At 38.7% G+C, this 15,394-nt stretch overlaps 1 protein-coding gene across 11 annotated transcripts in view; it reads left to right on the forward strand.

Moving 5' to 3' along the window:
• Positions 1–15,394, forward strand: part of PPFIBP1 (PPFIA binding protein 1) — a gene marked incomplete at its 3' end in the record, with an annotated part of 252,050 nt that overhangs the window by 159,424 nt on the left and 77,232 nt on the right. For all 11 annotated transcript variants that reach the window (XM_081311961.1, XM_081311960.1, XM_081311959.1 and 8 more), the window contains exon 3: positions 3,013–3,081. The remainder of the gene's footprint in view (positions 1–3,012; positions 3,082–15,394) is intronic.

Consider the following 15,394-nt stretch of genomic DNA (forward strand, 5'->3'; position numbering starts at 1 on the left):
GAGTTACAATCTAGAACCTCTCCAGCTGCTAGCATCTAAGTTTGAAACAGTGTTTCCATTTAACTTAAATGATCACCTAAAGCCTTGACTGCTGTGGTTTTTCTATGTGGAGGGCCTCTGCCTTGCCTGAAGGGCCCAGCATTCTTTCATTGGACATGTTTGCTCTTGTGGAAATGACTTGAAGTATTTAAGACCTGATAGCAGAATAAATAGGAGCAGAACTAGTTCTTGCTAGGCATAATCATCTATAAAAATTTGAATTGAATGTATTAAGCAATTTCACTGTTGATATAAGATCGGTTGTCAATCATGAGATTGCTTTGACACATATGTGATATGTTTCTATGTGTCCTCTGCTGGAATCCTAGCATAAGCCTCTCTCTACCAAAAAAAAAAAAAAAACTGAATTAAATATTGCTATGACTTTGCTTATTTTAATTTTGTCTTTGATTTGGGGACAGCTTTGATTCTTATTTTCAAATTCAATGTTTTGTATTAGTTTATTTTCCTCTGTTTTTCAGATTTATGGATGTGCCTAAATTTTAGTTGCGGAAGGTGCATAAGAAGGTATAAAAAACAACCACACATGCAGAGTACTTTTGTAATTTCAAACTCCAATGGATACACTGGAGGTCATTACTGGATCTGTCAGTAGGAATCTGGAAGCAAATAATCACTTATAAATGTTTGTTATGATGCTGAAATTGCTGAATGTGCTGTATCAAATTGAATTGGTATATTTTATTTATTACTGGGGCTAAGAAGCAGTTGGCTTAATGTTGTCACTGAAGAGAATACATTGTGGCTAGCAGATTATTGCCTATATGGATCAGGGCTTTTCAGGCTAACTGCTCCCTGCAAAGGTCTCTATACTGTAGGCATTGGCAAGGTTGGGTCCCTCTGAGAGGAATGAGGGAAGGATTTGTTCCATGAGTCCCTCCTTGGCTGGTGGATGGCCCAAACTTCTGCTGTACATGTTTGTTTCTTGTCCAGATTTCCCTCTTTTATAAGGATTCTAGTCATGTTGGACTAGGGCCCACTACAGTGGTTTCATTTAACCTAAATGATCTCTTTAAATACTGTTCAAAAAAGGTCACTCTCTGGGGGACTGGGGTTCAGCACTTCAATATACAAATTTTGGAGGAATAGTTGAAACCATATCTCTGTCTATAGACAAGCCTCAACACAGATTAGCCTCAGAAATCTAGCTATACTTATTTTGGAATCTTCTATGAATCAGAAAAAGAAACCTGTAAATGAGTTGAATTTTAACCTTTTGCCAGACCCAACAGAGTATTGGCTCTGCAGTCAACTGTGTTCTTGTTCTTTCTCATTTATTCTATGAATTATTGAGCCCAAAAGTGTTAGAATGAAAACAAATACAAGACTACTCCTTTTCACCCCAAGTCTGTGTCTGACATTCCAAGTTCTGAGGGTTTAAAACAGAGCATGTTGCTCTGTAGTGCATTTTTACTTGACACCTTATTTGAGTTCCACCATTCTTGCCTCATTTTTTGCATGTGCTTTGTTTAGCAGAGCGGTTTTGACATTTATACTCTTCAGCGTTTTGGACTGACTGTCCGAAGAGCTTACAGCTGCCTTTTCTGGCAGTGACTCTGTCAGAGATGTTGAAGGATATTTTCCTTTTCTCCTCTGGAACCTTCCCAGATTTTGGAAGATTTAGGCATCTGCCAAGCCTCTCTCTCTCTGCAGCACCTTGGCTTCTGTCATGCTCATATGCCCCATCTATACTATTACTTTTTTTTGGTGGGAGTGTGTGTGGCAGGGATTGGGTTCAGGGGTACTTTACCACTGAGCCACATTCCCAGCCCTTTTTTATTTTTTATTTTGAGACTGTCCTCCTAAATTGCTTAGGATCTTGCTAAATTGCTGAGGCTGCCCTTGAGCTTGTGATCCTCCTGCCTCAGGCTCCTGAGTTGTGGAGATTATAGGGATCATCATTGTGCCCAGATCCCATCTGTACTTTTAAACTTGCCACTCCCTGTTCCCAAGTGTGTTGGTGTTAGTGTGACTACTAAATACCTTAGGCTTTTGTAGCCAGAGGCTAGGTAGAATGAAAGCTTTTCTTCTCTACTAAATAAGTGAGTTTTGTCTCCCCTCAGGTATATGCCAAATTAACAGCATCTGTTAATAAAACCACCCACCCCTGCAGGAAATTGAATTTAGAGATAATCATAGATAATGCTCCTCCCCTTGGTTATCATTGTCTACAAACCTCTAACAGTGTGGAAGGGAGACCAAAGATCAAGTATCCTTTCCATTTGGTGTGAAAGACTCTAGTAACCTTTATTACTAAGACAAAATAGAATATTAAAACATTTTCATTTGGGCTGGGGATGTGGCTCAAGCAGTAGTGCGCTCGCCTGGCATGCGTGCGACCCGGGTTTGATTCTCAGCACCACATACAAACAAAGATGTTGTGTCTGCCGAAAACTAAAAAAATAAAATAAAATAAAATATTAAAATTCTCTCTCTCTCTCTCTATCTCTCTCTCTCTCTCTCTTAAAAAAACATTTTCATTTAACAGGATATACATGCATTTTTCTGAAATGCAAAATCAGTTCTCTGTTGCTTCATTACAGTTAATTCAGCTCTCTTCCTTCCCACCCTCACCCAGACTGAATACTTTGTAAGTTAGGCTTTCTCCACAGATAGGGAACTCTGGTTAGCTTAGGGATCCCCCTCTGCTTTCTTCCTTCTCTTAAGGAAAGGCACCCATGGGGGAGTTCACATGTGGAACTTGAGTCACCTGACCCCTTACTGATCAAAAGAAATTTACTGGATGAGAGTAGGTTTCTCTGTCACCGTATAAGGAATGGATATCTTGGTTAAAACAGGCTTTTCTGCCATTTGCTAGCCATTTGCAAGGAAGTGAGCTACATTTTTAACAAAACTAAAATGCAGGAAGGGGATCAGCCATTTCACCTGGTCTGTATTTAAAACAGTTTTTTCTCCACAAGTTCTGCCTCTGACATGTCTCTTTATTTACAGAGTCTAAAGTTATTGGGTGTACCTGAGCAGAGAGGAAGGCCTGGGACCCCTCTGTCCAGAGGAAATCAGGTAACTTGAGATGCTTGGCTAGATTTGGGTAATTCTAGTATCAAGGACCAAAACCCTCTGTAAGTTACACTCAGCCTGACAGCCGTGTCTTGACTTTCAACTGCAGGAAATCCTGGAGGAGAACAGGGATTCCCACAGAACTGGGTAGCTAGGAGAGGAGCCTCACCTTCCAGCTTCCACCTGGTGAACTAATTTTTCTGGCATCTGGCCTCTTTGAAAGAAAAAAGCCCAGGGGATTCCTTTCAAAATCCAGTTTCTGAATTTTCTAAAATACTCTTTCTAGAAGAAATGTAGCAGAGCCTAGATATAAGGATGTTTTCAAAATTTCCACCTACAGACTTGGAACATCAGACCCAGCATAATTTTTTGGTTCTGGACATTAGCCCTGTGAGCTTGTTTTCCAGGACTTATGAACTGCTCTTGGGTGTAGTCTCACCTCCCTCTGGCTGCCAATCTTCTTGAAATAGAAGACAATTGAACTAACTCCTATTTTCTTCTTTTGGGCTGATAATGAACTCACCCTCCCTATACACTTTAATATAGCTCTGTTCCTTGGACCTATATCTCAGGTGTATAGCATCCTATGTGGCTACTTTAAGTCTAATATTTCTTCTTATCCTTTGGTAACATGGTTTTAGCAAAGATTTATACCAAGCAGCTATTCCCAATTTCCATTCCCATCATGGTAGCAAGACTTCCTTGCCTAAGACTTGTTTAGCTTTTTGAAATTAAGTGTTTTGAAGGTTTATTTTCGACAACTCCACAATGACAGTTGCTATTTATTTATTTAACTTAAACAAAAGAAAACATCCAAGTGCTGATGAAAAGGAGGAAAAGGTGGCATTTGCTAGCACATGTTAGTTAATGGCGTGACTGTTTTCTGTCAGTCAGTCTGAGAAACCCATCTTGGTTTGGTTCATAAACCCAATGAGTGAATCATTAATAGGAGAACCAGCCACACAACACTGTTGCTCCTGCAGGAGATCCTTGTAAGATCTGGGGCTTGTGGTCCTCAGCTCCAGCAGCTTACCACTTCTTTCCACTTGAGATTTTTAAGGCATCGGCACATTTTACATATCTTAAGATCCTGTTATTCAACTCTATTTCCCAAATCCAGCGAATTTGGCAAGTTATTTAAAAGATTCCTACGATTGCATGTTTGCAGAAAGATCTGAGAAGCAGAAAATGGTACTCTGACTTTGGCCTAATGAGTAGAGGGGCAAAGATAAACATCAAAAATACCATAATCATGCATGTAAAGTACATGTCCATACTCAGCAGAGGGGTGGGTAGAACTGGAGGACCAGTTTAACTCCCAATTATATCATTCCCACAAAATGGGGGAAAAAATGATGTCCCCAGGCCAGAGTTGGGGACCATCCACATTCTAGTTCCTGCTAGAGTCTTCCCCAGATATCCTGGTGACTTCAGCTGAGACCTAGGCCCTTTCCCTATAGCAGTGGCCAAAGATATGTCTCCCAGGATAAAAGGTATCAATATTTTGCACAAAAGAAACAATTTGTAGAGGATATTTAACTTGTCCATACCTGAGCTGATTCTTCTGTAAAAAGAGATCAATAATAATAAGTTTTCTCTGAATCAGTTGGATGCTTACATTTATAAGTTGTTGTTCTTTTTTTTCCTCCTTTCCCTCCCTGTCTTCCTTCCCCCTTTTCCTTTGTCTAACCTTAACTTTATGATTTTGAAGCAGAATATAGAGTAGGATAGTAATTTTTTTAAATCCAGTTATTTCTGTACCTCCTTCCCCAAATTTTCAGAGCTCTCTTTCAAACGTACATATTGCATATCCCACTGATGAACATTTAGATTGTTTCTAGGTTTTTTGTTTTTATTTGATTCCCTTCTCTGCCATTTTGAAGTCATGTGATCTCTTTGAGTGATGCTGATCATTGATGGCATTTTTTAGGTGATGCTTGAATGGCAGCTGAATTAGTGTGGGCTATTGAGCATGAGAGGGTGAAGCACAATGTAGGAATTATTTGCTTCAAGAGTGTAATTGCCAAGAGTAAGAGTTAGATCTGTAGATTAGAAAGGGTGAAAGGAAAGTGTTTTTAGGTTCAGAATATTTGCCTCATGTTTATTGGTTGAGCAGAATGGAATAGAGAAATGGAAGAGATTGAAGGTATGAGATCAAGGGAGTACTTGTTCAAAGGTCTAGGTTCTGATCAAGAATAAAAGAACAAGGGCTGAGAGTGTAGCCCAGAGGTAAACCATTTGCTTAGCATGCTTGAGGCACCCATTCAATTCCTACACCCAAAACAAAACATACAAACAAGAAGAATAAAAGAGGCAAGTATGTTTACATAGGAACTTTAGACAGTGGAGACTTCCTCAGGATAGGCTATGATATTCTCAGGATGATGAGATATGGAGTAATCTGCTGAGCTTCCGAATGGACAGGAATAGGAATATGTTAGGGGAGGGTTTCATAGGAATTTTTAGAGATAGCTATTATGAGAAATGTGTCTGGGAGGGATCTGATGATGAATCAAAGTATTCTTAAGAAACATCAAGTGTCCAGTCAAGATTAGATACCAGGCATTTGAAGGTGGAGCCAACCCAAATTTTCTCTAGCTGTGGTTGGTTCAGTTAAATCAAGACACAATAAGGAGTTTCATGAGGAAAAATAAACCTTTGTATTAGTATACTTGGCAGAAGGCAGAAATTGAAGCATCCTGAGATGAATATAATTCAAAGACATTCACTGTAGATGTCATAAACAGCAAAAATATGAACCCTGAGGTGCTGGGTTTGCGTCTCAGGGGTAGTGCACTTGTCTAGAATGCACAATGCCCTGTGTTTGGTCCCCAGAATACAAAATTCGTCCATCCATACATACAGGCTGAGTAACCAGTGTTAAATGGGAGTGCTTGAAAATGGGTACAGTGCCATGACATATAGTTTTCATCTACAAGATCCAAATATTTTCTTCAGGTTTTAGTATGAAGGATGATGGGGTGGTAACTCACCCTGGATGGTGCTTTTATTGTTCCTTTTGCTTCCTTGCTTATTATGCTCAGAATTGAGTATGATCAGTTGCCTCAGTAAAATGGCCATTCCATCCTCTGGAATAGCATAGGCCACTATTCTTGAGTCTGTCCTTTCTCTTAAATCCTATATCAATTTTTGTTAGCTTTTCCAGCAAAGTATACACCATGTGAGAAATGTTGATACCTTGTCAGGTGATGTATTTCATAGTTGAATACATTTGTCAGAATTTATTGAATACTACAGTTAAGATCTGTGCATTTCTTTGTAAATTATTAATATATATTATGTATAAATCACATATATTACTATGTGTAGGAAAATGCATTTTATATTCAGTTCATATATACTTATCTCCCCCCTAGTATATTCAAACATATACACAGGCAGGATCGAATCATTTATCATCTGTGCTATCACCATCCTGATCTGAGACACCTCTCATTTCAATTATTGCAATAGTTTGATAATTGTTCTCCATGCTTCTATCTTTACTGCCCTCACAGTGTGTTCTTAGGAGTGATACTCTATTTAAAACAGAATTTGTGTCATGGCATTCCTCAGCTTAATACCCTCCCATGGTTTTTATCTGTGTGACTAAATTAAATCATTGCCATGGCTGTGAGTTCCTAACATCCCACAACCTTACCACTTCCCCTGCTTCCTGCTCTGTGTCCTCTGTGCCAGTGGGTCTGCATTCTCTGCAAATCCTTGGACTATTGACCTTCCAGTCTGCTGACCTCAGATATCAAATACATCAAGCTTTTCCTGCTCAGGGTCTTTTCAATTACTGCTATTTCTACCTAGAAGCTTTTCCCAGATAGGAGGCTTTCTCCCTCTTCCTTTAGGACTTTCATCAGTGTCACTTGATCATTGAGGCCTTCCCTGATTTTTGTATTAAAAGTTTTAACTCAGCCAATCTTTTTCTTTACAGAGAGCCAGCACAATGTATATAGTTAGCCAAACTGAGGCTTCAGATCCACTTTCTAGTGGTGTGAGGTCTCCTCTCTGCATCTCAGTCTTATTAGCTATAAGGTGGAAATAAATATTGTGTCAGTAGGGTATTATGAGTATTCAATGAATTGGTGTATGGAAAGTGCTTACACAGTGCCTGATACATAATATACCAATGATATTTCAATCTCCCTTCCTTGTTTTATTATTTTCCTCCAAGCTTTGATCACTCTCTGTGACCTACATATTAAAACTATCGTTTATTGGTTTCTTGCCATTGATAAATAGGCTTCATCAGAGCCACAACTTTTCTTTGACTTTTTCTAATTTTCCTCTCTGTTTCTTTTCTTTTTCTCCCTTCATGGCTGTACTCTCATTACTTAGAATAGTGATTCTGTATAATAGATAATAAATCCTGTTCATTCAGTGATTTAATGAGAGAGGGGTCTGCATGCTTTCAGGAGGCCAAAGGATAGTTAGGGAAGGAGTGGGGTCTTTCTCTGCCTAGGCTGGGTGACCAGTGCTTTAGGTGTGGTGGATTACAGTTGCTTACTGCTACCACAGTGTGGGAGCTGCCAAAGATGTGTGAATAAACAGGTGTGACGGTGTTCCAGTGGAATCTGACCAAAAACAGGCCATAGTTTGTCAACCCTGGAGTTCGGGAATCATTTTTGTCCTTGTTTTACTGATTCTCATTATTCCTGCTTTAAGCCCACTCCCAACTGTAGCAACTTGTGCTTTTCACTCAGAAGTGAAATGGTAATATAACTTGAAAACATTATATTACCCATTATTGCTTAGCCCATTTCCCATTAATTGTACAAAATTTGCATATGCCTACTAATATGTTAATAGTAAATAACAAGTTAAAAACATATTGTACTTTTAACAATATAGTTTCAAGTCAGTTTTTCCCCCCTACAACAGCTGAAAACACCAATCTGGACTGATGTTTCTGGCCAGAATCATGTAGGCTGTAAAAATAAAAGAACAAGGAATGTCAGCATTCTGCTTACCATAAGGCCAAGAGCAAGAGTGTAACTAACAACTAACTGAAATAGAATCCAACAGAAATTACCTACAGGACAAACAATATAGTTTTTAAAATTATTTTTAAAAGGTCATTCTCCACAAACCCTTCCTAACCCAGTTTTTGCCATTTCCCCCAATTAATTTGGTATGCTGGTAAGATTCTTTCTGTTTTTAAAATATAGTGAGTTCTTGACCATAGTTCACGAATACAAACTACAAAACTAGTAAAAGATATAGCTTTTATTGCTGTAATTAAGACAAAGTGGGGGGCTGTTTGTAGCTTAGTGGTAGAGCACTTACCTAGCATATGTGAGGCTCTGTGTTCGATCCTCAGCACCAAATAAAAATAAACAAACAAATAAATAAAGGTATTAAAGGTACTATTAACTAATATGTCCATAAATAAAGGTATTAAAGGTACTATTAACTAATATGTCCATAAATAAAGGTATTAAAGGTACTATTAACTAATATGTCCATAAATAAAGGTATTAAAGGTACTATTAACTAATATGTTAATAGTGTCCATCTACAACTAAATTTTTTTTTTTTTTTAAACAAAGTAGAATGAAATCAGTACTACTTTTGGCTGCTGGGGTGCAAAGTATTAGTAGTTCAAGTACATGACTCCAATTGATGTTAATTTCATACAACCAGAAATGGTTTCTCTGTCACCTTCTGATCTTAGCAGTGCATAATTGTCACTAGTGCTAGTTTCTGACTTGCCATTTAATTATTTTCATTATTGTGTCTTTGTGGGAAGAGAGCCGAGCTGAACTTTGCTCCCCAGTTGTTGGGGTCTTCTTGGTTACTATGCTGCCCCTTCTCCATGTCCACTGATGCAGTTTCCAATCAGAGTACTATGTAAGTCTGTGCCCAAGATACTTGGTCAGTGCATTCTCCAGAGCAGGGCTGCTTGCTCACACTATGTTTGGTGAAGAAGTGTTTTTTCTTAGTTCTACTTGATTGTGGATTGATTTCTTTTGTAAAATTTAATACAAAATAAAATTGAGTTGCCAGCAAAATTATCACAGCTGGGCATCACAGTGAAGTAAAAAAAAAAAAAAAAAAAAATGCTTATTCCCAGTTTCTGTACTTATCTTTTAACAGACCAGTAAGTTTGTGGACTAATACCAGTCCATAGACCACATACTAAATAGCAACATCCTAGGCAATGTTTTTGACCCAGTGTAAAGTAGACTTTCTTATAGCAGTATGCAAAACATGTTTATGTTTGCACATGTAGACTCTCTCATTACTGAAATGGCAGCTACTACCAAAAGGCAGAGAGCTTTTTTTTTCTTGGCTTGTCTTTTGCAGTGTTCTATCTATAGTACATGGCAGGTCCTCAGTCAATAGTTGTTGCAGGCATGTATGTGTGTGTGTTATGTGACCAAATCCAAATTTCACAAAATAAGACTTAAACTTGATTCCATGTGAAACAGTCCTTTTTGTTTTATAATTTATTTAAATGAATGTTGATTCCATGCTATTAAATATTTCATAACCTTCTAATCTTAGGAATCTTGACCCATGGTTTATAAAATATTCCTTTAGCGGGAACTTGTATTTAACAACTTGTTTTTCTTTTCCTCCCCCCTGAGTTTTCGTAGCTCTTAACCCACTCCTGCCTTCCTTAGGGTACAAGACTCTCAGATATTCTGCACTGGGCAGCAGTCCGAGTAGCCAGGATAGGCTGGGTTGGTACATCTGTGTAGGGAAATAGGAAACAGACGAGTCTCTAGGTTTTTAAGAGCTAAAAGGAAGAGACAAATGGAGTTAGGGTTACGGTAGATAGAACAGTTACAAGTTGAAACAGGCCCCCAGGTACTCCTCCATCCTACTGGGAATCAAATTTTCAAACTTCGGAATAATGACATTCTAAAGCAGCATCATGAATTTGATTCATCTACATCTTGAGGAGCATGACATTTCACTTTGTAATGTTGTGGGCAGCAAGGCTGATACCAATTATCACATCTACCCCAATTTATCTTCAAAGTCATTGTTGCCTGGGCATGGTGGTGCGCACCTATAATCCTAGCAGCTCAGGAGGCTGAGGCAGGAGGATTGTGAGTTCAAAGCCAGCCTCAGCAACAGCAAGGTGCTAAAAAAACTCAGTGAGAGCCTGTCTCTAAATAAAATACAAAAAAGGGTTAGGGATGTGGCTCAGTGGTTGAGTGCCCCTGAGTTCAATCCCCAGTATGAAAACTGGAATCATCAGGACATTAGTGTATGTTTGAGGAGCCCCTATATTTGGTGTGTACCACGTGAGACAGTGGGATCAGATATTAGAAACATGGTCTCTGTTTTCAAGCATCTTACAGCTTAGGCAAGAAGACAGACACTTTAAAATCAGGGCTCTCATACAGGCATGTCTGGGATGTGATGAGAAGTAGGATCAATAAAGCTTTGAAGGACAGAATGCCTGAGCTGAATCTTTTTTTTTTAATTTAATTGATTTTATTTTTTTAAATACATGATAGCGGGATGCATTACAATTCTTATTACACATATAGAGCACAGTTTTTCATATCTTTGTATATAAAGTATGTTCATGCTAATTCATGTCTTTATAGGTATACTTTGTTTTTTTGCATTACAATTCTTATTACATATATATATACCACAATTTTTCATATCTCTGTATATAAAGTATGTTGACACCCAATTTGTGTCTTCGTACATGTACTTTGGATAATGATATCCATCACATTCTACCATCCTTGCTAATCCCCTGCCCCCTCCCTTTCTCTCCCACCCCTCTTCCCTATCTAGAATTTATCTATTCCTCCCATGCTGAGCTGAATCTTAAAAGTACAGTTGGCCCTCATTATCTGTGGATTCAATCAACTGCAGACTGAAAATATTCAGGAAAAAAAATTATATTTGTACTGAATATGCATAGACTTTTTCCTCATAGTTATTCTCTCAACTATACAGTAGAATGGGTATTTGCATAGCATTTACATTGTATTAAGTATTATAAATAATCTAGAGATGACCTAAAGTATATGAGAAAGTTGTGTGTAGGTTATATGCAAATATGATACCATTTTATATAAGGTACTTGAACAGCTGTGGATACCAAGGTACAACTGTATGTGTCCCAGGACATAGGGGGTGGTCCAGGCAGGGAAGGAACAGCACATGTGATGTTTGTCACAAAAGTAAGAGAGTCAGGATATGTTCAGAGAGGAGCATATCATAGAGTACGGTGCAAGACCAGCAGGGATGGTATTCTCTGGGTAGTTTGAAGTTTGGGTTGGAAGCTTATGAGAGAAATCAGGTATTGCTAGTCAAGGCATAATAGCCATTTGAAAAATACACAGAGTCAGCGAGAGGCATAGTTGGGAACAGCATGAATCTTACACTTAGTTATCACTTCTTGAGTGACCTTGGACAAATTTCTAACTTCCATATGGTATACCAATAGCTTAGATTAGGTAGAAGGGCAGCAGTCTTTCATCTTGTCATAAGATCGTAATTTACTGACATTTAATACACATCAGTTTAAGCAACATCCTTTTATCAAAGAAGCAGATCTTAACTTATCGTGTGGACCTTTTCATCAACTCCATTCTGGTTACCATTCCTAAGATTAACAGCAGAGAATCGGAAGGCTCATTTCCTTTTTCCTCGTCTTATTTTCCCTTGCTGTTTCATTTGTTTCAATACGTACCAACTTTGCCACAGCACCTTTTGTAACTGTATTTTAGTGAACAAAAGAAGTAACTATTATTAAATTAATGCACCATCATTAATACTCCTTCTATGTTCTAGCTTCCTTTGAATCCTCTTAACTGTAAGAGCCTGTTCCATTTTGAGAGAGAGAGAGAGTGTCTGTGTGCATGCACACATGTAGATAGCTAAAATAAAAAGTATTTTACTATTTGGTTTGTAAATACTTGGGGAGTTCCTTAGTATGATAGAAAAATGAACTACTTAAGACAGTGTCTCATGGTCAAAGATGTTTGATTGTTCTGTGGTTTAAAGGTATAGATGAAAAAATCTATAGGAAAAATCCAGCATTTTATTATAGAAATCCTTAAATACATAATAGTATAATGTAGTTTCATGTACTTATTATCCATCTTCAACCATTATCAAGCCATACCTAATCTTGTTTCATCTATATCTTTACTCTTATTTCCTTCTATATTTTAAAGCAAATTCTAGATGTCAATATCATTTCATACCTGAATATTTTGTCACTCATTTCTAGAAACTGACAACTTTAAAAAAGATTACTATAGTAGCATTATAAACAACTTTAAATTAAAAATTCTTAATTCAACTGCGTAGTCTTCAATTTTATAATATCAGTAGTATACTAATTTTATAGTTTGACCAATTTCACACCTGTGTGTGATAACATTAGACACCAGCCCTGCCACCAATACCCCACCCCAGCCTTTTCTATTTTCACTTATTACCCTGTTTCCCTTTTCAGGTGATTCCAAATTATTTTTCTTGGGTTTTAGAGCATATTGGGGTTAAAAACATTTGAGCTGATGGAAGTGGGGAGTAGAAAATCTGTGATAATAGATATATCATAGAGAACTAGAAAACAAAGGGAGCTGTGTATAAGAATCCCTAAAATATTACAGATTCAAACACTGGAAAGAAGAAATCCCTTCTGAGAAAGAATGAGTGCTGACATATATTTGAAAAGGATGGTGGAATGCCACATTATGATGTGGTCGCCATGAAACAGAATATATTTTCATATAAGTTATCCACATACTTCTTACCAGGTTTTCCCCACCAACAAGCTACTCAGGGAGGGTAATCCATTACACACTGAGCTCCAAAGGTGTGCAACAGTATAAAGATAAACTGTCTTAAAGACAAAAGGACCAGGGCAGGGGATATAGCTCAGTGGTAAAGTACTTGCCTGATATGCAAGGGGCCCCAATGCAGCAAAACAAAAAGTGTAGAGCCAAAGCGGAACAGGAGGGATTACTACATTAGTGGAACTACATCAGTGGATTACTATATCAGCACCCACAGAGGATCACCTAGAAGCCAGTTAGAAATGCAAATCTCTAGGCCCCTCTCTAGACCTAGTTAACCAGTCTGTTTGCCCAAGCAAACCCGGAGATGGAGAGGTAGACCGAATCACTGAAACAACTGTTGTTTAACCATAGTTGTATAATGTTTAATTCCTTCAAGATTACTTGCTCAAAAAACTTACATATATAACCCACTTACATAGACCTTCTTTATCATTTACTTAAATCCTCTTATTTACTTAATTGTGTAGACTCTCTTATCCAGGAACACATTTTCCTTCTATTAAATCTATATTTAGAATTTTCTAATTTCTCTTTCTCATCTGTTAATTCCTTCTTTATTCACATTTTGAAATAATCCTTGTAAATTTCTGAATTTAGGCAAATTATTCCATTTTAATAAGAGATATTTTGTTACTTGCAGCACACAATTAATCACATCTGTTTACCATTTCATGAAAACATAAACAATGTTTAAGTATATAGAATTATACTGTTGTAGGGACAGACAAGGCAAGGCACCTAAGATAGCAGTGAAGATAAGGAAACAGTCTTATTTGGTTGTAGCCAGATTCAGAGGGAACATCTTCTACTATAACCAATTAATCCCCTGAACCCCAAGTTCAGGTAGTTTCAGAATTTTGTACCCAACATGTAAGGGAAGGTGCTCAGAAGTTCACAGTCTGCAGAAGTTCACAAAAAGCAGTTTTTTTTTTTGTTGTTGTTTGTTTGTTTGTTTGTGTGTGTGTGTGTGTTTGGTGTGTGTTCTGGGCAAGTTAACCTTTCAAGGACACCTGGGAAGGGAAGAGCTTTTTTTTTTTTTTTCTTTTTCTTTCCTCCCCCTGCCAGCTGTTACCATGGAGCCCAGTTGGTAACTTCCTTATCTTAGAAATGTAGCCATCTCTGTGAAGCCCCAGCTCAAGGCCAGAGGCCTTATTTACATATTTTGTGAAAAACTAGTAAGGGGGTGTCTAGCTTTTGAAGTGCTGATTCTTCCAGCCAGTGGCCAAGTAAAACAGGGTAATATGAAAAGAGGAAGTTTATCTACATAGGGGAATGTCCTTTCACTTTTTTGAGTGCTCGCAGAAGTTAAAAAGGTCACAAAGAATTTGAGGATCTAGAGACCCCTCTGGGGGCCATCGGTTTTGGTTGTCTAATTGGTAATATGGCCAATTCTGTGTACTGAATTTGATGAGGAGTTTGGGTTTGATGTCAGGAGTGAGGGACAACCGGTTAAGATTAGCCAGGAGGCATTTGAGAGGTGAATCAGCGGGGAGGGAAGAAGAGGCTCCCATAATGCCTCTTGACAGGAAGAAAAGAGGTGAATGGCTTGGACTGGAACAGATTTTGGTTGAGTTTCCTATAGGCGTCCCCGAAAAGAGAAGTCAACCAAAGAGACACGGGCCGGGAGGGCAAATGAGTCGTCACCAAAGAGCCCAACCAGCAAGACTTTGGAAGGCCGGGAGTCACAGGCCGCCTGAAGTCAGGGCTTTTCCCAGGAGAGGAGAAGGAAAATTTAGATAAAGAGAGTCAGAGAGAACCTATTCTTCTGTCCCTTATAGCTCATCAACCATGAAATGGGCATCCAGAGAGTCCACCGTTACTGTGAAAGTCGTGGTGGTGTGCATTCTCTCCTCCAAACTAGGCGTCAAGAGCCTTGCTGGACGTTCAGTCAAGGCCTTTGCATATAGCCGTTTGGAGATGGATTCCCAAAGAGGGGGAGGGGACTCACCGATTGTCTATCAGAAGGAATCACCTATTGGAGAGCCGATGTTGGGTGGAATGTAGCAGTGCTCAAAAAGTAAACAAGGATGGGGAACCTTGAGAGAGGGGGTCCTCAGAATGAGGAATCTCTCCTCCCAGGTTTCGGCACCAATGAAAAGCCAAGATTCGTGGTCGGAGATTAAAATGCACACACACAGATAGCAGTGACAAAGATGAAGCACTTTATTGCAAGCTGGAGCTAGCTTATATAGAAAGTGAAAGTCAGTTATCTTAAACCAGAAGCTCCCGGGGCCAATCATAGTAAAGGTCAGGTCATCACCTACAGTGCTCATACGTCCACCCTGCATAAGATTCATGGGGGGCACGAACTCTCCACGAGCATGGAAGACGGGTGGGGGGGGCAATTAGAAAATTTTCAAAACAACTTGTTATCTGCCCACTGGCAATTTGCCTGCTGCCATGTTACATTAGGGGCTCCTTATCTGAAAGGCCCGCAGAGTTCTTAGCCACCCACTGGCAATTTGCCCACCGCCATATCTGAAAGGCCTGGGGAGTTCTTAGGGAAACTCCCAACGTTT

The sequence above is a fragment of the Spermophilus citellus genome (assembly GCF_964194105.1).
Source record: "Spermophilus citellus genome assembly, chromosome: 10".
In the NCBI taxonomy this organism is placed as follows: domain Eukaryota; kingdom Metazoa; phylum Chordata; class Mammalia; order Rodentia; family Sciuridae; genus Spermophilus; species Spermophilus citellus.